Source organism: Rhynchophorus ferrugineus, unplaced genomic scaffold (assembly GCF_030347505.1).
Source record: "Rhynchophorus ferrugineus isolate W39M unplaced genomic scaffold, kcgeb_rfMv2 rfM2, whole genome shotgun sequence".
Classification (NCBI taxonomy): Eukaryota; Metazoa; Arthropoda; class Insecta; order Coleoptera; family Curculionidae; genus Rhynchophorus; species Rhynchophorus ferrugineus.
The window spans coordinates 10,329,348-10,356,190 of NW_027472581.1; the positions used below are offsets into that span (position 1 = coordinate 10,329,348).

At 31.8% G+C, this 26,843-nt stretch overlaps 1 protein-coding gene across 1 annotated transcript in view; it reads left to right on the forward strand.

The window, feature by feature from the left end:
• The window catches only part of Hs3st-A (Heparan sulfate 3-O sulfotransferase-A), a 480,225-nt gene that overhangs the window by 173,958 nt on the left and 279,424 nt on the right, over positions 1-26,843 (forward strand). The window contains exon 3 of the mRNA XM_076393903.1: positions 14,107-14,134. The gene's annotated coding sequence lies outside the window, so the exon portion shown is untranslated. The remainder of the gene's footprint in view (positions 1-14,106; positions 14,135-26,843) is intronic.

Consider the following 26,843-nt stretch of genomic DNA (forward strand, 5'->3'; position numbering starts at 1 on the left):
TATGAACAGTTAATTATTAAAGGGAATAAGCTACCAAAGTGAATTATGCAAAGCAAGTTTGTTGTTTAACATGTTTTAATTTCCAAAGTATATTTTTTCCGCTATCCAAAATATAGTAGCAAAGTCCACAGCTGTTCACCATCTATTATCTACTCGCATTTGCTTTATTATTTATTGATATTTTCTGCAATAGAACTAATATCGAATTAGCTTCTAATCTCCAACACCGATAAAGCATAATTCTTCATCAAACTCGCTCGTTTTTAATCTTTTCCCGCTTTCGAACGAGAATATAATTCATGTATTCCCCTTTTCAGTTTTATCTCTTCTTGTTAATTTGGAAAATTTGCATAGCAAGTACACAGTCCAGTTTAAACGAAATAAAACAAGACAAGTCTGCGAAATATCCCTCGGTTTGCCTTCGTATCCAAATGATAATAAACGACTTTACGATCAGCTGAATCATAACAAACCATTTAATTTTTAATGACATGTTTCACTATATTTCGCTGAAACAAACTAGCGTAATTTATATAATATTAAAGTAAAATTTAAATCACTATTTTCAAATGCAAAAGTCACCATTTTGGTTGCGTGCCATCTTGGACATTATGTGACATTTAGCTCAATCTCGTTTTAGCTATTGTGATGTGTAGACGCCCAAATATTATCATGGATGAATGTACGCCACAACAACAAACAGAAATAGTGACAATATTTATTGAAAATAACCGTTCCATTATTGCCACCAATTGGCCAGTGCTTCACAAAACAATAATTTATCGTTAAAAGCGAAACGAACGTCTCGTAACGCTGAAAATGTGGCTCTGGTACGCGATAGTGTTGCAGAGTCTCCAGAAATATCATTTCGGGGACGTGATTCTCAGTTACACATTTCTACGTGCAGTTTAAGTTATTTTGAAAACTGATTTGAGAATGTTTCCGTACAAAATTCAATTAGTTTAAAAATTGTTACCGAGAGATCCTGATCAACGGGTTGAGTACAGTAATGCAATCCTAAGGCTGTGTGGTGAAATTGAAGATTTTTCGCTTAAGTATATATAATGAGCGATGAAGCCCATTTTTTCTCAGTGGCTACGTCAATATACAGAACAGCCGATTTTGGAGATCATAGAATCTTCAATTAATTCATGAAACATTATTGCATCCACTAAAAACAACTGTATGATGTGGCATTCATGCTGGAAACATCATTGGTCTCTATTTTTTTGAAAATGACCAAAGTGTTACAGGTACTGTTACTATGAACAGTACCAAGACATGAATGGACATGATGATTTCCTTGTGCCTGATATGGAAGAGCAAGGACTATATAGTATATGGTTTCAGCAAGATGAGGCCACAGCACACACAGCTCGTTCAACAATACAATTACTGAATAACTATCATATAAAAATGAATAGAATAATCAAAAGTTTATGTGAATAAGATAATGATCCCAAATGATCTTAAAGACAAAATTCGTCCAGAAATGTAAGATGCCACAGATGTTACAGGATGTTGTGAAAAATAAAAACTTTCGCGTTAAAAAAAGCCGAAAGTTGCAAGTGAATCGCGGTCACTACCATAACTATAAAAAAATGTAAAAGTTAAATAAACTTTCTATGAAAACCAAACTTACATATCTTTTCTTTGAGCAAATTTATAGGCCAATAAAATGGAAGCGGAACTGACTGACGTTGTAGATCCCAGGTCGAATTTTGTATTTTCGGAAGAATTGTTTAATTTATCATTATCTATTAATCAACAACGTATTCTAAGGCAACTAAAACTGACTCGGTCTACATTTTAGGTGGTTATAATGTTAGGTGTGGACATGAATTCCCATGTTTCCTCAGTTTAAAAAGTCATTTATATAGAATATTTTTCCTTTCTTTCTTGACTTTTCCAATCTTTATGGCAATATATTGATACTATATCGAAAGGATGATGTTGATTTGGCAGTGATCTAATCACTACTGCATCTTCGCACTTCTTTAGCTTCATCCTAGATCCATCTAGGTAAGTGACAATCGAAAGGACCCATGTTTGCTGAGTACTCTGAGTGAGGAAAAACTTCCTATTTGAGCAGTGACAATGTGTCCTTCGCAACTTTTGAAACTTGTGGCAAACTATTAACAAATAGGCAGTATATTAATATTTAATGACTTTGAAAGATAGACTTCCAAGGATATTTCATGGTATATGTTAAATGGTTTGAACGTATCTATTTGGCGAACAGAAGATTCGATTTCTAAATGATGTGTTATATTTCCCTTTAACTTTTATGATATGCTTGTCCAGAAAATAATAATGATATATGCTATTATAGAATAAAACATACCATGTGTTTCTTATAATTTAATTTGGTCCACTAATTTATCTTTCCGTGCATATTTTGCTTTATTAACATTATTCGTATAGATAATTTAAGTTGTTTTACTTGTAAAAGATGGAAACTATCTGATAACCGTAAAGAAAATAGAATTAAAACTGTTAGAAACAACTTTGTATCTAATAACTATACAATTATATTTGGTTTGTGTTCTGATATAACCAATATGTTAATTAATGTTATTTTTGATATCACCAATTGTTGAATACATTTCTTGATTTTTAGGTTATTAGAGCCTTGATATATATCATTCCAATATAAATAAAAAAATGAAAGAAAAATCTTATAAAATATAATTTATTTTAACATCATAGTACATCTAATTCATATATTATCGAATGACTTAAACTGAAGTTAATTAAACTGCCATAATAACTTGTTTCAGTTGTTTCATTATATTTACATTGAACGTTTTTCTAAACCGCCTACGGTATCCCCTGAAGGCTTAATCGACCTAATCGATGTATTTTATATTCATTAGAGAACATATTCTTGCGTTTAGTTCTTGTTTCCTTCGTTGCTGTGTTTGCTTGCCGCATATATATCCTGTACATATTTCCTGTCTATAATTCTTATTTGTTTCTTCTGTTACTACCTGGATACGTTTTTCTTGATAAAATTGGACTTAATCTCTCAACATTCTCCCTAAAACATTTGCCATATCTGCAAACAATTTAGACAAAAGTATAATTGATCATTTCTGGTATGTTTGCAGTTATTAAAGTTATAGCTTATATCAAAATTACAGGGTTTTTATCTTTTTGAGAGATTTTAATCAAAGTGCCCATGCTAATACTAAAAATATTTCCAATAAAAAAAACCCCGGCATATTTAGTAGTATTAATACTTACTTCTCCAACAAATTTTACCTTACCTACGTTCCTGTTCGAAGTTGTTTTTATAAAAATAATATTTAAATAAAAATCTAACGGCTCTTTTTACCAACAAGATTTTATCTGGATTGGACCTACAGTTAACGTGGGTTTCGAACTAGGGTAGTCAGCATTAAGTCTACAGATTGGAGAGTGACCAACTTAGAAATCATCCCAGAAGACATCCGGTCTTACCCTGTCTGGTTACTGGCGTGACTGGGATATTTTTTTTGTCGGATTTTACAATTCTTCCTAAGAGCAATCACAGACATAAATTTACGATCATGCCACAGCAGGATTTGAAAACCGGACGACATTTGCAGGCTGATTCAGTTACATGTTTGAACGTGTCAAGCAGCATTGTATCTCTTTTAAACTGGAATAAAATGAGAAGGAAAATATCGACTAGTATCAAAACCCATTTACAATCTGCAATAGGCAATATATTATAAATATTGATAACGTAAGTTCACTGTTGCTTTGGATAAAATATATGTAGCATAATATTGATATTATCTGCTGTATATATTAAAATAAGTTCTATGACAATAGGAGGTCTTATTGTTACAAATTACAAATTAAAATATAATATATGATTTTGTACAATCCTTGAATGATATACACTGGAGTTAGAGTGCCTTAAACTCAAATCCTTACGAAATCATAAATTACGTAATTCAGGGATGCATGATGAACGACTGTTTCTATTTCTGTAAAATCCCCTGGAGCGGTTATTTTTGTCTTTTATGCGTTTTGAAAAGTGATTTGTGAGCGAGAGCGCTGTTTATTGCCTTGCGTGATTTGTATTGCTCGAAGAAAATTTGCAGGGGAGACTTTTTTTCGAGCACTCGCTCTATTCCGAAAGGATATTTTGTTGCGTTTTTCTTATTGGAGAAATATTAAATGCGATTTCGACGATAGATATTTAAACGGTCGGTATAGGCAAACGATCATAATAAATCAAATGCTAATTTTTTGGTGTTCGTTAAACATAACGGATACACGATACTTTTTTGCCGATTGAATTTTTTTAAGAGCTTATTTTTATATATAGTTGTTTTTGATGTTAAAGCTTCCGTTCTATTTTTAACTTGGACATATACGAGGGCAGTTTGTTTTATCCTGTAGCGACCGCTACAAAGCTTTAGGCCACCACTATTACATATATATTAAATTCAAAGGTTGGCAACACTGATGAATTGGTACCATGCGATTTCGGGCTACAAAAGACCATCACGACGACGCCTCTCTCACTTTTCTCTACCCCTTACAGTAAAACTTCCAATATCTATACTATGAATCTATATTTCAGTTAGTTATTTTTATTATTATTTAGAAATTTTAAGTAATACCTTGGATATATTGCGACATTTCTATTACAGAAGAGAGCTAAATATTTTTAAACATATTCATTCCAATATCTTCCCTTTTCACTAACTAGAACTCATATTCTGAAATTCCGAAAGTTGCGTAGTAGAACCGCCAACAATAAAATCAATTATTTTTCAAAACATTCCATATTTTCCAGTTTTTAAGATTATCTGTTTTCATACACTTTCTTTTACTTACTAACTAATAAAAATTACACCATTACCTACTTCATTCGCGTAAATATTTCCCATATTGTTATTTTACCTTATCGGTTCATCTACTCTGCATTGCATTTCTTTGGTTTTCAAGCATGTGTAAATCAGACTATGCTGAATTGTTCTGTGATGTTTATGTAGTACCTAGTCAGGTGAGTATGATAATTGTTCAGAAACTTTTGTATATTCCTTGTATAACTTCCTTGTATATAAGTATAACCCTTGTATATTCCCTAAACCATAACAATATATTCCTATTGTTAACGAACCAAGTTTTGTGCCTACAAGTTTTTTAAGTGCTGAGTTTATGTCAAAATTACTTTTATATTGGTGATATTAAACCCAACAACTGGTATGTGATCAACCAAATTTCAATTATTTCACTGTATTTATGGAGCGTTTACAGTGGGCAAATGTTAAAATAATTCAATATCGTAATATAGATAATTGCAAGTCTTGTAATATTAAAATCAGTACCAATAGATGATGCTATTGTTAGGAGTTCTCAGGTACCGTGATTATTTTTTACTTTAACATGGCTTTTATTGAGAAAAATTAATACAATATATGTTAATTAAAAATTTTTCCTCAATTATTTTAATACTTTTGCCTATATTTCTTGCAATATGTTGGTGTCGTGAACTAGATCGCTGTTGGTCCTCTACTATTGAAATTCTTCAGTACTTCGAAACCGTAAGCAGAAGTGGCAATTTCTGATAAGTAAACCGGGTATGGCAAAACATCCCATAGAGCTGCAATAGTGCATCTTTTACAACTTTTGTAATGAGATGTAAGAAGATGACATTGCACCTGTTTCTCGTTATGGCTGAATTTCTGGAAAATGCTTAGGAGTATTGAAAGTTTCTTGAGAGTTTAAACTCAATTTTCGTCCTGTAAGTCTTGCGCCGTATTTGAACTTTCTTGATTCTCCAGGATGTTCTTTATGAGTGACATCAATATCACAACTTTTAAATCGTTAAAGACAAAACTGGCAATTGGGATATGATGTAGCAGCATCACGATCAGTCTCAAAGAGTGTTTAACGAACTTCGGTAATGAAAGTCAAAAACATAATTTTGAGCATCCTACAGTAAGCCTCTATATATACTGAATAACTCAATAATACTATATTAAAAACTATTATTTTATTCGCCAATTGACAGCATCGACCAATATACATATAGGCACCTAAGTTCTGATATTATATTTGGTAAGCTTTTAACAAAATATGATTTAAAATCAGACTACATTGTTAAAATGAAAATCTATATATTTGGAACATATTGATCTGATAAAGAACATTACATTTTAAGTAGGTCATGTTGTTTTATCATTATAGCCAGAACCATCAGTTTTTGAAAAGTTTCCGCCCGCATTATGAACATTTTCTCTAATATACATGCAAATTTCGTTAATCTTAGTCCCGCTAAGCTTAGTTTGCGACTCGATCTAGTTCGAATGTTCCAATTAATGGAATAATTGGAGCGACGAACCGTAAACAATGCGTCAAAATTCAAATTAAAATTTGATGAAAATATGGCTAATCCCTGGACAAAGCTCCAGATAGTCGGTACATTGGGCCGAATGTCAAAACGGCTCTAAAGCCGGATTAGCGCGTCCAACTTTCAGTGGCATTTCCATACAAATCGAATTATCGAAGATATTTGTTTAACTCCATCCGCGCTATATTTTAGTTCATGCGATGTTGCTCGATGTAGTTTTATTGGGCGATTTGTGATTTATGGCGTTGCTCTTCGACAATTCAAATCGAATCTGGTTATTAATTACTACGGAACTGGATTAATGATTCACTAGAATAATTTGTGGAAAATTCTTGTTGCATGTAAAGCTTTGCGCTATAGATACCAGTCGTGTACGATTCGTATTTGGAAATCTTAGTTACTGTCAAAAACATTTCGTAAATTATCTTCATAACATAATATTAAAATTTAAGCATTCGGTTATATTTAGTCTATCCAAAGTTATTTTGTACATACGTCATCAAGATCTTTAATGTATTGCCTACCACTTTATGTAAACTCGTTTACTATTTTATATATTATTTGTATTTTATGTTAGTTAAAAAGAGACGCAATGCTATCTGATAAGTTCGAACGTGTAACCGAACTAGCCTGCCAAAACAATAGTGATAAGAGGTTATTTAAGAGGCAAGCGTTGTTTTAATACCTTGCTTGTTTTGATAAATTTCAAATCGTTGCTTATTATTACTTTGATTGATTGATTCGAATTCCGCAGTCAAACGGAACAGATTGCATCTCCAATGAGTTACTTTGAACAGAAACGAGATAATAGAGCCTTTTTACAGTTAAATATTAATTTGCTGCGAATTTTATTGAAAATATTATTAGCGCGTTTCAGCTGCACCAAATATTAGTATGGACACGGTAACATAAATATCTCAAAAAATTAAAAATATAATCAAGATCAGCTTGATGTTGGCTCTATCAGCGATTAATTATATAAAGTATATAAAAACAGTGAGTAGTTTTTCAATACAAACAAGGAAAACTGTAAATATGAAAAGTATAGAGGAGGTTTCATGGAACTTTTGGATATTCCTTTTAAAAGAATACAATTTTTAAAAGTATATAATAAACTTAAGGAAGACTAATTATTTCAAGTTATGTATTTAGATGAGACGTGAATATTTTAGAATGGGACCATTATGTTATTCATGGCAAGATGATAATAAAAATTGTGTTATGACAAGTTAGACAGAAAACGTTGACAGAAATGTTAAAAGAAAAATATAAACGTTGGAATAATAATTGATTAGGTTTTATTAGTCATAACAGTTATTAATAATTCACTGCAGATATATTTTACTTGATGTTGGAACAGGAATGATTCATAACACCTTCAGATTTGATGAACTCTATCAAACACATTGGAAAAGAAATTTACTAATGATGGAATTGTGAACAAATTAGATAGATTGAAAATTAACAGTTTAGTTATTGACTTGAATAAAATTTTCTGAATATATGATTCAATACTGCCAATTTCTAAGACAGGGTGATGAGAGTAGAAACAACTAAAGGTGAATATATAATTAATATATAAGAACTGTAGGAAATGTTATTGTAGAGTGTAAAAGATTTATATGCATAGATTTGTATGTAATTGTTAAGAGTATACAGGAGCATTTGGTTAAAATTTGCTAGGAAAAAAGAATAGTAACATATAGTAATGCAGTGATTAAATCTAGTATTATCAAGAAAGATGTATACGGATATTAGCAGAACAAACAAAGGAGAAATACAGTGATGTTAAAATGTTTTTACACTCTTCCGAAGGGCACCAAAGCTAAGCGTAAATGGTAAATATGTACTATGTCGGGCAAATAGTAGATAGAGGTGGGAATATGTTAGCCCATGTAAACGATTTTGAAGGTGGTTGAAAAAGGTTACAGAATTTTCATATAAAGCGATTAGGAGTATTGATTAATTTAAAAATGTAAAATTTATTATTTTGTGACCATCTGTTTTTAGTTGACGAACAGGCAAATGTTGGTTTCAGTTCTAACAGTTCTTATAGTTATACCGATTATAAATATAATGAGTCGTTAATAAAAAGCGATGGAATTTGTACCTAGTCAGAAATGCCGTCGAGCTATATTAAAGTTTCAAGTTGCTAATAAGCCGATCAATTTAAAAATACTTATTCCTCGAGCACGCTACGTGGCCTGTTGAGTTTAACGTACAGAGAGTTAAAAAATCAATGCGCACAACTAAAAATATACTGACATATATTTAACAAATATTTTGATTTATATACCTAACTGGCTGTTGAAAAACATAGAGAGCATTTTTGAAAATTTGGACGAAATCATTTCATTAGCAATATTCTGTCTATAATCAGGAAAAACTACATCTTCGTGTTAATGTTAATAGCCTTTTCAATTGCTGTATCCAAGAACTGGAGAACCAAAAGTAGTAATATTACTTTAATTATGTTAAAGTCTCCTTTTTATCAATGAAGGTTTATCTGGATTGGACCTACTGTTTAACGTGTGCTCCGATCCACGGTCCTCAGCATTAAGCCTACCGACTGGCGAGTGACCAACTTAGAAATCATCCCAGAAGACATCCGGGCTTACCCAGCCTGGTTGCTGGCGTGACTCGGATTATTTTCCTTGTCGGATTTCGCACTTTTGCCTAAGGACAATCACAAGTGTTAAACAATAACAAACATAAATTAACGACAATGCTCCAACATGATTTGAACCTGCGACTATCGCAACAGTAGAAGGACCATCGTGTCGTCTTTACCACTGTGCCAACCAAGCCAGCTATAGTAATATTCATCGAATTGTCTGGAAAATATGCGATGAATCAATCTGAATTAAAGCGTTAATCCATTTTTTAAATAGATTATGAGGAATTTAGTTGAATACAAGATTATTGTTTTTCTGGTTGTTTACCATTGTAAAAGTCTGATTATGTCATTACTATGTTTTAATTTTAAATTATTTAAATTAATTATTCTTCGATATCGTCCATCGCTGCTTTTTTCTTTTTCGTATCAATTCATTCCATGAGTATTCATAAAATGTGCTGGTCCTCTTGGCTATTTGGCATCGACTGGGTCAAGCCGTGTCTAGTGAATACAGTGAATACAGATACTAAGGAATCCCTCATTTAAACGTCTTTATATAAATCTCATTAGCTCTGAGTTATTTAACATTTAACTAGTTTTATTGTATTACTTCCAAAATGTCGAAAACATGTTAATCCATATTGTGTTATGTTTTGCTTATAATATTAATTAGATTTTTATCAAAATATTGATATCATTGAAAGACAGTTTGAATAAATCATTTTAAGAAAGTATACACTTTTTCTCTAAAGTTCATTCTACCGTAATATAAGTATTTTGTTGTTAGTTATGTTATATTACAACCAACCAGGCATACTATATATTCACTGAAATTTTCAGCAAAACTGCTTCATGCTGATATTTGAAAGTAAAAGTAACTTGCACAATGAATTTTGAATAGGTTAATGTTAAAATTATTTAATCAACTCAAAATTAAAATGTTTAAGTTAGATATAAATTAAAATGAATATTTATTAAATTTTGAGTCATATTAACAGATTTTAGAGAACGGTTTTATTGAATTATTCATATGTCGATAATAATTTTTTTTGTGTTATTTTTGATTTAGTTGGATTAAATAATATTCTCTGATAATTTATTTTTATATAATTGCCTTTGATATAAGTTATAAATATAGAACGATAGATTTATATATTTTATTATGAAAGTTCCAAGAATATATTTAGACTATTTTAGATTACACATTCATTAAGCGACGAACAGAGTTATTTTTACCCTGTTAATACAACCGATATTTATTTTCCTAATATTCCACAGAGGGCATGCACGCGAAGAATTATCTGCCCATTGATTGCGTTTCCACGTATGACAGATATGTTATGCTTCGATATCGACTCTGATTTAACCAGCTGTCCTTTTCTTCGTCCGTCGAATATGTCAGCAATGGAAATCTTAATTATCCAAATGGACTGAACGGATACTCTAATAACTTGTCAAATTAATGGTCATTTCTATACGCACGTATTTTCCATAATTGATATGAGTAGCTCAATTTCGGAGACTCACGGTTTGTACTAGTGTCCCGAATATTAATTATCAGACTACAAGGTTATTATGGATTAGCATGAGATTCGAGAATGGTCGATATAAAGCGTTAATTTGTTAATTAATAGGTTTAGGGTAATAATAAAATAATAATCCTTAAGAATCTCATGATTATATTGTATATTATAATATGTAACCTGAAAAGCACTAAGGTAAAATGATGTTTTTTGCTAATAACATTAATCTAATTAAGTGTAAATTCGGAGGTTTATTGCAAACAGTAATGTTCCGTCTTGATAAGTAAGTTTCATCACTATTTCTGAGATGATGTTCCGAAGAATAAAATCAAACAAGTAAAACCAACATTTTCAAAAAGGCAATTGACACCAACATATAGGAGGGTCTTCGTGCTGTTGCGATAGCCGCGGTTTCGAATCATATTGGGTCATGGTCGTAAATTTATGTTTGTGACTGTTTAACATTCGTGATTGTGCTTGGGCAAGAGTGTCCTTAGGCCGGATGTCTTCTGGTCTGATCTTCAAGTTGGTCACTCTCTAGTCGATAGGTTTAATGATAAGGGCCGTGGAGAGGAAGTCAAAGGACACTTTAAAATACGTTTATCTATAATATACCTTTAAAAAAAATTTAAGTCATAAATTCAGGATTGCAGGAAGAATAGAACACCTGCAACTAAATAATCTGAGTCATTTTCCAAATATTGTGGATAACTTACAAACAATAATTATATTTATTATTATATCGACAAATATGTCGGAGAAATCCAAAAAGTAATTGGAGATTTTGGAGTAAGATTCCCGGAATGGTATTGGCCGAAAAATTTCATACTTATTTCATATGGATAAAAAGCATTTGAAGATTTTTAAATTATATTTTTACAAAGTTACTTGATCTTATAATCCAGAAAATTTTAAGATATTTTTGTGAATATGTCAACCAAGCAAAATATCGCAGTATCATCAAATGTAGCGAACATATCTATTATTTTTTCGGATATACTAAACTATGCGATTCGGAAACTGAATAAGACCCCCATACTGAAGCATCCTTATTATTATTTTGGTCGGCAGCTAATTATGATTCCTTGGATAGAGACATAGAGTCTTTCCTTTCATGTTAAGATAGCAAATTAAATTCTAAATTTTCCTTTATCTGAAGCTACTTTTAAAATAAATATTGTTAATAACTATCTATTTCATTTAATTCATCTAAACGTAAGTTTTTTTGTCCTTTAAATTATTATTTTTGTTGCTTTTTACGTAGTTTGATAATCTTCATATTTATATTACACTACGAGGTACACTAAGCTGGCTCTTGATATCTTAATTTATGGTATATTGATATATGATGATGCATGATGACATATTGATGATAGAATAGTGTTCATGTTACAAAATGACTTATTCTACTTTTGTTAGTATAGCAATCAAAGCTCTTAAAATACCTAATTTATTTGTAGCTTAATAAAGCAAGATCGTCATGTGATACATCATAAGGTTGAGCCATACTTGGGCAGTAATATGACAAGCATCAATAATATATTGCACGATCATTTGGCATTAAAAATATTTAATCGCCTAGGATCATCTAAGATAATTTGACAAATGCTCACAGAAAGGGTGTCATTTGATGCACTCATATTAAAATAATACGTTATAGGCACACAAAAAACTATATAAAATATCTATATAAGAGGTGAAACGTGGATATATTCTTATGAGTTCAAACATTATGACTTGGGCTCCAAGGATGTATTGTGTCTCGAGATTAGCCAAAATCCAACAAAATACACTGGTGTAAGAGCAGTGTAGGACAGTATATTCTGAAAGTATAATAAACATTTGTTTACCAGAAATCCTCGGAGAAATTTGAGAAAAGTCGAAGAAGTTGAAGATGATGAAGGAAGAGGAAGTTGGATATTTATTGCACGACAATGTAATGCAAAATTCAGCCATTTTTATGTTGATATCTACTGTTAAGAGTTGATTGATCTGATGGACGAAGTATAAAGTTGGAATAAATTAGACTAAATAAAAAACCTACAATTCTGCGACTGAGGTTAAATGTATTCACATTTAATGTTATGCCATGTACTAATTAACCTACAAACTCTATGCCCACGTATATTATTTAGTCATTTCATTAATCTAGACTAAATAGTTTCTCAATATTTACTTTCATACACTATGATTTAATATGAAGATAATCATGATATAATATTCATATTTCATACAATATGAATTTTATTTGGCATCCAATTACACATTAGATATTATATATATCTGAGTAGAATATGCTTTGGCCGGCTTGGTAGCGTAGTGATGGGACGGTCCTCCTACTGTTGCGATAGCCTCGGGTTCGAATCCTGCTGGGGCATGGTCGTGTTTATGTTTGTGATTGTTTAGAATTTGTGGATGTTCTAGGCAATAGTGTAAAACCGGATAAGGAAAATGATCCCAGTCACGCCGATATTATTTCTAGAGTTATGTATATATTGTATCTGTGTAAAGTATATGTTTTGAATTAATTTTTCGTCATGTAAGTTGTATAACATATTATTATAAAGTAAATATATTATTATTAGTAATTATTATAGCACACACACACGCATCTACCATTTCCAATACCAATTCAACTACAATTTCCACTATTTCTTCTGTTAAGTCCAACAGTAAACCAGGAATATTGTTTTTGGGGGAAGCTATTGATATAAGGCTGAAATGACCGGTTATTTTTTTAGATATTACTTTTTTTTCAATAGTGACTTTTTAGTACTGTCTACGCCATTTTTGTTAATTTTGAGCATACTGAGAATACTAGAACTAAATGGAAGCGACTGAAAGCCTTTAAAAAAATCAAAAATGAATATAACCAAAGAACAAATTCATTACAAACATAATATTACCTATAAGTCTTTATTTTTGATACCTGCGGTGAAGATACGTTTTCTTAACTCAATCTGATACCTTTCACTCCTTGAACCAAATCGTTGGTAACTGTTAAATACGGCGGACCATTAACTTAAGGTTTAAAATATTAAGGTTTTTATCTTGTTTTTATATTAGAGTAACCAGTATATTTCTTATTAAGTTTGTTATGTTTATTTTTTTGAGACTATACTACTTTTACAAACCAGCTATGCAATAAAAATTTATTTAACCAAATACTATTTGATGTGTTTATTTTGTTATTAATCATTATTTCCTTTCTTTCCTACTACATTGAAAAATACAAAAATAGCATTAAAATTTGCTGAAGAACAGTTCTCCAAAATATCGTGGATGTTAGTTGCGACAATTTATTATAGCTGTAATCTATAAAGTAGAGGGGTAGTTTTATTTATATGAGCTGTTAGGTATATATTATTTACTATATATAGATTTTAAAGTAAAAATAACTTACATAAAATTAGCACATTAAATGAATATACAATGTAAACAAAAAAGTTGCTTTATATAATTAGAGAAATATAGCTACGTGTTAAGTATACTGTGTAATTTTTTTAACGAATTGCACGCAGCCTGGCTAATTTGTAGCTGTCATATAATATAATTGCTTATATTTTATATTTATTTATAGAAATATAACGCTGCGTTTTATTATGTTTCAGATCTAAAGTGAAGGGAAGGAAAGTTGAAGTAAGTGTAAATATTTTATAAAATATATTATAATATTATTAGTATTTTAACAGTTTTTTTTTTAAATTGCGTTACGAAACTATACACAAGTTAGATTATGTCTACATTTTTTCACTATTCAGTATTGTAGTAAAACAGCACGCATGACATCTCATAGATGAAGTCGAATTTACTGTCAAATGCAATTTGTTTGTAAAAATATAAAATTCGTCTTAGATTTGGAGGGCTTCTTTCCTTGTCATCTTTCTCTAGTCCAAAAAGGGAGAGAATTCTGACTGATGCGTCGGAACATGTAACCGAATGAGTCTATAACATTCGATATGTGCTTAAATGAAGTTCAGTTGGATGTAGCATAATGGTCATACATTTTGATGACGTGCATTGGATACACTAATTGACAATATATCGGACGATGCTAAAAATTCATATATATATATATATATATATATATATATATATATATATATGTATTAAATATTAAAGATTTTTGTTAGAACGAAAAGAAATAGTGACAATTATTGAAACCAATCGTTGCATCATTGTCACAGCAGAAATTGCTTCAAAAATATCCTAAATCGTCCAGTGCCTCATAAAACCACAATTTATCATTTACAAGCAAATTTTCCACAGTACGCCAACACAGCAGACAGGCCTCGTTCTGGAAGGCAACGGACGTCTCATAACGCTGATAATGGGGCTCTGGTGTGCGATCTTTTCTCTATAAACATCAATTCGGAGGCGTGGTTCTCAATTACACATTTTTACGCGTAGATTAAAGCAAAAATTCTAAACTAGTTGAGTACAGTTATATAATGCTAAGGCTGTCTGGTGAAATTGACGATTTTTCGTATAAATTGATATCGAACGATGAGTACCATTTTCTTCTCAATGGCCATCTCAATAAACATAATAGTCGGTTTTGGGAATTCTCAATTAATTCCTGAAACATCATCGCATCCACTAAAAATAACTCTATAGTATGATATTCATGCTGGAAACATCATTGATCTCTATTTTTTTGAAAATGACCAAGGTGTTGCAGTTACAGTTACTGCAGAAGGGTACCAACACGTGCTTCGAAAATTTTCTTGTGTATAAAATGGAAGACTAAAGGCTAGAAAGCCACAGCACATACAGCTCGTTAATAATCCTATTATTGAATGATGTTTTTCTACGAACACTAATTTTGCGAAGTGGCAATTTACCATGGCCAGTCAGATCTTCGGATTTAACTGCACCAGACTCTTTCTTATGGGGTTTTATATAATCCAAATTTATGAGAATAAGCCCCAAACGATTCAACATCTTATAGGACAATATTTGTCTCGAAATTGAAGAAATTCAGCCTCAGATTTTGCAGGATATCATGAAAAATGACTTACAAATAGCCGAACGTTGTATAGCGAATCGCGGTCACCATTTAGTCGATATAATTTTTCAATCATAACGAAAACAAACGAAAGACCAAATAAATTTTTGTGAAAACCAAATTTAATTATCTTTTCTTTGAGCAAAGTTATAGGCACTCAATATGGTAGCGGGACTTTTGTTCCACGTTGTATAAGATATGATCTGACGTCAATGTTTATAAGTTAGAGAAAATGTTACGGAAACAACACACTGAGTATCTCGGAATGAATTTTGATGCAAAACTTCGCTGGAAGGAACATGTAAAAAAGAAAATAAAAGAACTGCAGTTGAATATAGAAATATATATTGGTTAATTGGAAGAAAATCACAACTACCGGTACATAATTAATTGCTGTTATATAAACAAGTATTGAAACCTATATGGACATACCAAATGTACTTAAAGAAATGTCCCGGAACAGCTAATATAAATACAATACAAGTTTTTATTTATTTAATCTCTTAACTTAAAAAAGTTGATGGTATTTTTACTGGTTTAAAAGCACTCTTTTCAAATAATATACATGCAATGAAATAAAGCAATAACAAATAAATTAGCACTTAATTAGGCCTATATATTAAGTGACATATAACTGAATTAAATTTTATTTGAATACTTCATGTTAAAATTAAACTGTAATGTTATATATTTTATTATTCTAAATAATCAAAAATATTAAATATGTCTAAGAGTCAGACATACAACAGAATAATCAGTAACAAAAAAAATTAATATATCTGGCGGACAAAGGTATATGCGATACTTAAATATGTTTTAAGAAGTATAAGCAACAAGAACAAGTATAATCGGTCCAAACAGGACAACGATCATCAACATCCCCGTGGTAATTTCTTTAGGAGGGAGGTGTTACAAATTACGGACTGTATTTAAGAAATCGAGGTTATGTGTAGGCACCATTTGTTTTATGACTGAATGATGTAATGAGTGAGATTGGTTTCCTTGGTAGACATATTAGATATAAGACCGTGAGGCTAATTATTGATAAGAATTTCAATACTTTATTATGTTTAGTTGCTGTAGCATTATTATTATAAATACTGGGTTTTTATAATTAGTTATTAGATATAATGCACTCGAAATAGGTTTAGTTAATTATATAGAGTAAAGAGCTTTCTGACGGAAGAACTTTAAAAATTCAGTAAAATAACTTAATTTTTAACGGTTTCTTTGGCGCCGGCACATCTTCGGTAATTCCTTCCATAAATGGAACATACTCCTGGTCGGAAATTCGTTTTAGTTCTTCACGTTTTTAAATTAATACCAAGTCGACCGAGACGTTCGCAGTTGGTACACGTACAAACAATTCTTTATTTTTCCAACCCGGTGTTGGAAAACCTCTTCTGGCTAGTGGGAAACGGCTTTTCTAAATACTCAATCTACCGTGTGGATAAGGAGTTATCTTACGTCGGCACTCGACTAAACTTTTCAGGCGGACAGCGTCTCATTTGTTTTGCTTTTGCTCGTTCCTTGGTTTACAGCATTTGTAAAAATATTGACTTGTTGGTCTAGGGCTATACATTTTACGAACTCTCATGTTTTATATACTACATGATCATATTACGCTTAATGTAAAATAAAAATGTTTCTATTTATATTTGTTGTTAAGACTCAGTTTTATCAAATGTACAAAAGCGTAGTACAGCGGTAGTAATTTAGTAAAAGTTTGAAATTCAACAATATTTCGTAGGACAAATTGTGGATTCACCAAAAATTTGTTTATCTCGTCATTCTCGCCAGAACAGGAATTTATTGAGGGTTCGTTAACGGTTAACGGGCTTGTGATACAATATATAGTCAAAATAACACTGAACTTAAATCACCAAGAAAGTATTTTCCTTCCCATTTTATTCTAGTTAAAAAGAGGCACAATGCTGTCTGTTACTCTCGAATACGTAGCCGATGAGCCTACAAAATGTGAAAAGTTTGTAATAATATTCAAGGCATCGCTTGTTTTAATAAATATTAAATTGCAGAAAAAAGTTGCATCTCTAACCGGTTAATTTGAACTGACACAAGTTAGTGGTGGCCCCCTCTTGCTAGTAAAATATGCTAGAGGGGTAATTATCGATAGTATTAACTATTAAGCTTCTGCGGATTTATCGGAAATGTTGTCGGCTGAATTTAATATTAGTGTAGGCAGTGACAGTAAAATATCTGAAAAAAAAATCTATGGTTCACCGAAATTCAACCGTCCTCATAGAAAGCAGGTGATGAATCAAGATCATCTTGATGTTAGAGATGAATTATATCAGAGATGAAATTTATAAAATGTACTAAATTATATTTCAATATAAATATAATTTAGTACAATTATTTCAGAGGAAACTGTTAGTCTGGAAAGTATCAATAGAAAATATAAAGATATGTAGCTCTCTGAGGGATGTAGAACATCCCTTCATACATCGTTGTTAAATATGGTTTTAAGGTAAATATAGGTAAACATTGTTTTTATTATTTCGAATTGTTACTTGCTAAATATAAAAGAAATGTTTAATTAGTTTCTTAGAAATAAGCTTGAAAAAAAAACACATGATATCATATGACAGAACAATATCGCCCCAGATTATTATATCTCCCTCCCTATCACTGCATATTTAATTCAGTTGTATTGATATGGCGTAAGGGAAATAATTATTACTCGTACGATAAACATGCAGGTCAGAAAGAAAGAAGCATAGTCTAAAATAACACTTGTTTTGGATGAATTCTCTCAGATATACTGAAGTTACCTGTTACATGGCAACAAGTGTTAGATATGAGGCATGTCGAATTTTACATCGTGTAATAACGATCTACAAAAATACCCACAGATATAATCCGAGATGTTGAAAACTTTCAAGGTGTCAGCAACGTCAACTTATACACGATAACGAGTATCTGGCAACCCCGAGACATTTATCTGGGAAATTATGGAAGGGTAATTTCATTCATATCAGTGTTTGATTATCGTCCAGTTCAGACGTGCCACCATCGACCGCCCAAGCCTCGTCTACAGGCAAACCTAGCACCGATCCCTTTTTTCTATTTGTATTTCCCCATCTTATATTACAACAATAAATAACGGTCACAACATGTAAACACCTCTGTTTCATTTAGTTTTACCTCCATTCACCGAGTCAACATATACAAACCCTAACGATATATTGAAAATTAACAGCTTTGTTATTTAGTTGAATAGGGACTCAGAAAGCGACAGTGACTGAATGAAATTTTCATTGAAAATTACATCTGTGCAGGGTTAGAGCGTTGAGGTTTTATCATACATCGTACGACTAATATTCACCTCAATATTATAAAAATAATTATATTGATACATATATTGGTATCAAAACGACTAGTGGGTCGACAGAGTACAAGGATCCGAAAACAATGAGTTATACACACATGGCATAAACTCATTCTAAATACGAAAGAAACTCGCAAACCAGTAGTACTTGAGCATTCAACAATTGAAAAATATTGCGTGTTTATTTGAGCGGTTTTATCTAGTTGATATGATTCTGTTGGCAGAAATAAACAATAAAGTTCTATTAAGTGATAAAGAGTATTTAACACTTAAGTCAAACTTTCTCGATAAATTTCTATTCAATGGCATTTAATTGCGTTGCGGCGAATTGACAATAATTTTTTTATATCACATGACGGATGCCCGATTCCTTGAGCAGAATCAGCTAAATACTTGGGAATATATCTCGATGGTAGGTTAAACTGGAAACATCATGTGAGGCAATAAGCAGAGCAAATTAGACCCACAGTCAAGCAACTGTACTGGTTAGTCGGAAGATGCTCTCAACTTGATCTGAAACCAAAGAGATTGGTTCATCACTCAATCATAAAGCCTATTTGGACCTATGGGGTGCAAATATGGGGTTGCACTAAAACATCAAACCAACTAGTAATCCAACGCACCCTAAACAAAGTTCTATGATTAGTTACCAATGCTTGTTTATACGCAATCTACGAAAATCTGCACTATGATCTCGGAATCAAATGGATGCACGAAGTAATTCAAGATTTCGCCTTAAAACATGAAACAAGGTTGCTAAATCACAGCAACGTTTAAGCCATACAGCTACTGGATAAGACACAAGAATCAGAATATTGAAACGAACCAAGCCGCACGAACTGGTTAAGGGATAAGTGTAATCTTAATTTTAGCTTAAATATATTAGTCTTATTCAAATTCAAATTTGAGAAATCTGTACTGATGTATTAATTCCATACACGCCTTGATTATATTATAATGCAGGTGCAACAGAACAGTAGTAATAAATTAATTTGTGAATTAAGATTGTACTGAGCATATAGAAGGTACGATATAATTAATAAAGAAAATATATTCTTGGTTCTGATAAAAATAATGTATTTAGTGTGTATTCTAATCTAGAAATATGAAGATAAGAGAGACCAAAGATTGGAGATATCGAAAATTGGTATAAATATTTCTTTCTTTTGAATAGCCGTAATTTGGCAAAACAAATATTAAATTAACTGTTTCGTACTTTAATGCGATAGATGATTGAATACAGAAGGCAAGACTCAGACCAAGTTTCACGTCACTGAGACAGTTATATCTCCAAAAATAACTTGTATTTTAAAAAATCCTCTTAGAAGCATATTCTTAATGTATGAAGCTTTGAAAGTGTGGAAAAGATACATTTTTTTTCAAAATTCCATACCAAAATATCCTCTTAAGTAAAATGGTGAATGCGCCACTGGTCTCGCGAGATTTATTGATTTCGAACCTTTTTCCCAACTCTACTATTTTAGGGGCTCAGAAAGCGACAGTGACTGAATGAAAGTTTCATTGAAAATTAGACCTGTGCAGGGTTAGAGCGTTGAGGTTTCATCACACATCGTACGATAAATATTCACCTCAATATTATAAAAATAATTATATTGATACATATATTGGTATCAAAACGACTAGTGGGTCGACAGAGTACAAGGATCCGAAAACAATGAGTTATACACACATGGCATAAACTCATTCTAAATACGAAAGAAACTCGCAAACCAGTAGTACTTGAGCATTCAACAATTGAAAAATATTGCGTGTTTTTGTGATTGATGAACGTGAATGTGATTCTGTTGGCAGAAATAAACAATAAAGTTCTATTAAGTGATAAAGAGTATTTAACACTTAAGTCAAACTTTCTCGATAAATTTCTATTCAATGGCATTTAATTGCGTTGCGGCGAATTGACAATAATTTTTTTATATCACATGACGGATGCCCGATTCCTTGAGCAGAATCAGCTAAATACTTGGGAATATATCTCGATGGTAGGTTAAACTGGAAACATCATGTGAGGCAATAAGCAGAGCAAATTAGACCCAAAGTCAAGCAACTGTACTGGTTAGTCGGAAGATGCTCTCAACTTGATCTGAAACCAAAGAGATTGGTTCATCACTCAATCATAAAGCCTATTTGGACCTATGGGGTGCAAATATGGGGTTGCACTAAAACATCAAACCAACTAGTAATCAAATGCACCCAAAACAACGTTTTATGGTTAGTTACTAATGCTTGTTTATACGCAACCTACGAAAAACTGCACTATGATCTCGGAATCAAATGGATACACGAAGTACTCCAAGATTTCGCCTTAAAACATGAAACAAGGTTGCTAACTCACAGCTACTGGAGAAGACACAAGAATCAGAATATTGAAACGAATCAAGCCGCACGAACTGGTTTAGCGTATAAGTGTATCTTAATTTTAGCTTAAATATATTAGTTTTTTTCTAATTTGAGAAATCTGTACTGATGTATTAATTCAATACACGCCTTGATTATATTATAATGCAGGTGCAACAGAACAGTAGTAATAAATTAATTTGTGAATTAAGATTGTACTGAGCATATAGAAGGTACGATGTAATTATTAAAAAAATATATTCTTGGTTCTGATAAAAATAATGTATTTAGTGTGTATTCTAATCTAGAAATATGAAGATAAGAGAGACCAAAGATTGGAGATATCGAAAATTGGTAAAAAATATTTCTTTTTTTTGAATAGCCGTAATTTGGCAAAACAAATATTAAATTAACTGTTTCGTACTTTAATGCGATAGATGATTGAATACAGAAGGCAAGACTCAGACCAAGTTTCACGTCACTGAGACAGTTATATCTCCAAAAATAACTTGTATTTTAAAAAATCCTCTTAGAATCATATTCTTAATGTATGAAGCTTTGAAAATGTGGAAAAGATACATTTTTTTTTTCAAAATTCCATACCAAAATATCCTGTTAAGTAAAATGGTGAATGCGCCACTCGTCTCGCGAGATTTATTGATTTCGAACCTTTTTCCCAACTCTACTATTTTAGTGTTTGCCGTTCGATTAGAAACGTCAAGGGGATTAAAGTCGATATGATCTCGAGGCGGCATACTTTCCGGTTTTTAATAGGAACGCCGGAAATCAATTAACTAAATTGATCGGTTTCTCTGTATCCGCTCACGTAAAAACTAAAGTTTCTAAACAACTATGCCGCTTTTTGATATCGCCAGATTTCCAGTAAATAAGAGCGGTGCCCGCAGGGACCGGCCGTTCGGATTTATTGCGGGCGGAGGTGTAACGAACCTTCAATTCCGGCGGACTGATTGACTTTCGTGAAAAACAACTTTGCGGCAACGGGAAAATCGTCGTAAAGATGGGAAACATTAATGAAATAATAAAAGATGGGATTGAGGCCGTTGGAAATCACACTGTCTGTTTGCCTTTTAACTGATCATTCACATAATATTAGAGAATCGACTTTATATTTATCAATCGACTTCAAAAAAGGAGGAGTAAGACTCTATATTTTTTCTCCGTCAATTATGGACCGATTTTCAAAATTATTTTTTTATTCCAAAAAGTATACTTCCGGAGAGGTCTCGTTCTTTTAAAGGCACGTACAAAGTTTTCACATATTTTTTTTTATCTAATATAATCAGATATTTGGGAATAATGTTAATACTGAACTGATGTGAAGGACAACCGGATGTCGTTCAGTGCAAAAGCCATTCAGTTTGCTTTTTAAATACTAACCATATCGTATGAGAGGCCATAGAAATATTGCAGGCAACTTCTTCTATAGTGTAGTGGTTAGAGCATCAGCTCACACGCGGAGGATGCGGATTCGATTTTCGCCATGGACAACGAATTTTTGTTGTTGTTCTAGTTTGGTTAGAACATTTGCCAAATCACATAGGTTAGGTAGCCGACCCAGGAGCCTGAAGCGTTTCTTATTTTCAATCGTTGTTTCTTTATTCCAATTTTTCCTCATACTGCACCTTTACTTGGCTACCCATTGTAATACTTAATAAAATAACTGTGTAATTTATTGAGAGAATATCTAACACTAAAAAAATAAAATATTTTTAACAAAAAAATTGAACTGAAATATAGCAGTTGGTAGTAGTTTAATAATATTGTAATTAGATAATTATGTCTAGGTAGGTATTAAGCTAAATTTTGGGTTCGGTAAATTTCATTCATATATTTGACTGTAAATTAGTTTCAACATATTTTTTATACTTGAAAATTTATTGTGAAAAGTCTATGCATTGTATTTTCTATTGATAGCCGCTACTTTTTCCCATCTTTCAGACAATTTAGCAATTTCATCTCAATAGAACGACTATGGTATCATTAGAAGAGACGCGCAGCTAAGATGGGTCACAGCTCATATGTCAGTAAAAGTCAGTCAGTAATGGTTTCAGGTATGTTATCATGGGTTTTACAACATGTGGTGGAGCGTTGTCATATCGAAGAATAACATTTGTTGTGAATTTTCTCGTATTCCATCCGTTTTTTCGCGCAGTTCTCGGCTCAAACGTATCAACTTGAGACAAGAGACGATATCCATTGATAGTTTCATTAGGTTTTAGCAGCTCATTTTTACCATAGCAATCTGATCCCACCATATGCACAGCATTAGCTTGAAGCCATGGGATCATTTTATCACAAGTAACAATACGATACCCAAAAATCTCTCTGATTTTGCTGTTGAAGCTGTATTTTACACATGGCCCTTTGTGATTTCAATTCATATAGCTCAAAATATCCAAACTTTAGGATTCCCATATTTCGCAAACTGAAATTAAAAATGGTTTCTTGTATTAACTATTCTGCATATTTTTCTTGTATTTTACACGGATCATCATCGAGTAATGCCTTCAAATCTTCCTCATTATTTTTTTGCTGGTCAAAAACTGGTTTTGTTGTTTGGTTTATTAATCACACTTAATAAACGAACGATGAAATAACACATACTGAAAAGTCAAATCCATTAATGAGATTTCAACATCAAGTTCTTTACAAATATACTCGATGCGATTTAACACACAGTAATATTATCTGTTGTAAATCATTAACGATTATTTAATAAGATACATAGATTTATAGAAAATATAATTAATCTTGGAGAGGTATACTGGGGACTGGGCAATACCGCTTAGTAAGTCGAGATCTGTACACGTCAAATTTGAGTTGTGCCGAACAAACAGAAACCTGCTAATTCGCCTAATTCATTTCATCTATTTCGATCGTAGACTATATTAGAAACATTACCTCAGGCAAAAAAGTAGCAGATGAAGCTCAAAATTAAATATCTTTCAGGTTAGTCATCAAGTGTATCAATTCAAATATTTTAACTGGTTTCGAACCTTCTATGCACTACTTTCTGTAATGATCATGTATAACAATAAGCGGTAGTCAGATGGTGTCAAATCTGGTGAATATGTCTCGTGTGGGAGCGCTTATCTTCTTTTTTTATTGAAGAGTTCACATATCTCTCATTTAACATAGAGAGTCTTCCAAATTCCAGTCCATCACTATGTTAAAGAGAATAATTTCACCGATAGTATTCAAATATGGGGTTACATTAAAGCGTCAATCCGACTTGTAATTTACGTACTTAAGATTACTAAATTACAGCAATATAGAAGCAATACTGATGTGGGTCAATACACAGAAAATCAGAGTATTGAAGTGAACAAACAATATGAATTTGTTTAGTTTATAAGTCTTTAAACTTAACTTTACCTTACGTGGTTAATTCAATGTTAGTTGGGGCAATATTTAGTAATGTATTTATTCTACTTGTCATGCTCAATAAATTAGTAGTAGTAGTGATATATTTTGTCAGATTCTTCAGAAAATTAAAGATGGAAATGTGAATTTTTTCAACAAAGTGCAACAATTTTGCAAACCTACATATACATGAATATTAACACGATGAAATATTAATTAACTAACGTACCTTAATAATTAGAATAAACAGATAAAATTTAAACACGGAATATCTGTTTTCAAAGTTCGCTCTGCAATACCGTCCTTTAACAAAATTTCTTGAGTTAATTGATTAAATGAAAATTATCATTTCATGTGGAAATTTCCTCAAAACGAATACTAATTATTTAAATGTGCCTCCAACTCTTTCCAAGTTTTTGATATGATCTCTTTAATCTACATTAATTTTATTTTGAAAGAGCTCATTTTCTTTACCTCTCCTTATGTTTGATATTTACAATAATTTTAGAGTTTTTTTTCCCAAATTTAAATATCTTCAAAAATTTTCATTAATTACGTAAAAGCTCAGCATTTAATGGGTCTATTTAATATGGATATTTTATAATATTGATGTACGTATGGTATTTAAATTTAATATTTTTTATTTTACACGAAATTTTAGTAATGTCTCTAAATTTATTACGTTGTGTAATAGACAATTAAAAGTAACCTTGGTAACAGCTAACCTTTTATTCATTTTCAACGTTTTAACAAGTCATTTGAAAAGCCCCGGCCTATCATAGTAAAACATTTTTTTTTTGGCAAAATAAGTTTTTTTTATTCAACTGATTATAGCTACCCTCCAACTCTTCGATGCCATTTTTGTAGTACAATTTGCCCTTTGTTTCAAAATAGCCCTCAGTTTCGGCGATCACCTCTTCATTGGACGAACATTTCTTTCCAGCGAACATTCTTTTGAGATCTGAGAACAGGAAATAGGACGCAATTCGAAGCCCAATTCATGGATTTTTGCTATCGTTTTCACTGACTTTTAACACGGTTCATTGTCTATTGTGCGGCCGTTTTTCCAGGTTGTCAGTAAAAATTATTCCATGCGCATTCCAAAATATAGACGCCATAACCTTGCCAGCCGACTGTTGCGTTTTCTCACACTTTGGAGCGGGTTGATCTTATGCCGTCCACTCGAATGACTGTCGATTGAACTTCGGAGTGAAATGGTGGAGCCATGTTTCACCCATTGTCACATATCGATGCTAAAACTCGGGTTTATTACGCTTGATCATCTTCAAACACTGCTAAGTTAGGGTCTTCGGTGCTCATTTAACCACGTCTAAACTTAGCATACCAATCGTTGATAGTTGATTTTCCTGGGTGCCCATTTAACCACGTCTAAACTTGTCCGACAGTGTCCGGAAACTCGGCATCAAGGCAAGTTTTTACTATAACTGTATTTTTTCCATTCAAAAAGCACTATTTTATCAACACGCGAATTTCCTTTTTATCCGTATTTTCCACAATAACCAAAGTTGCTCTTTTGAGGGTTAGGGCTAACTAAGAAACATATGGATTTAATTCTAGTAGCGCCATCTATGTGACTTTTCAATTGACTGTTATTTATATAATAATACTATAGCCTTTAATATACTGTATATAATATTATTGTATAAATATATTGTTAACTATTTAATAAAACAATTTCTAGTCAAAGAGTTAACAAGAAAATTGTTTTGTTGTGTCTTTTATCATGAAAACCTCTTTAGTGTAGATATTTTTTGAACTGTTTGATGATGTTTGTTTTAATATTTTTCGACATAAAATAATTATTTTCCATTTAGCATTATTGAGGCATTCAGTGTTTTTAGAAATATCGATCACTATAAATATATTAATTCTTGATACTCATTAATTCTCTTATTTAGTCTTAAGAAACCTGCTGCTGAATTCTATAAAATACATTTTTATAAAGTTATGATGATATTGCTGGATCATGTTCTAATTGTTTATTTTGCTTCCACGTTTACCGCACGAATTGACGGAGAATAACATTTCGAATAATTTCAACATCACAGTTTCATTTTTCGGTATTACTCTTCAAACATTATTTTTATGTATATTGTGACAAAAACTCATGGATTTTTTAAAAAGAACCATCGATATCTACACCGACGAAGATTATTCATGAACAAATATTCCTCCTGTAAAGGTTCGGATGAGCAAAATGCGGTGTATAACGAGCCGCCAAGGACGAACAA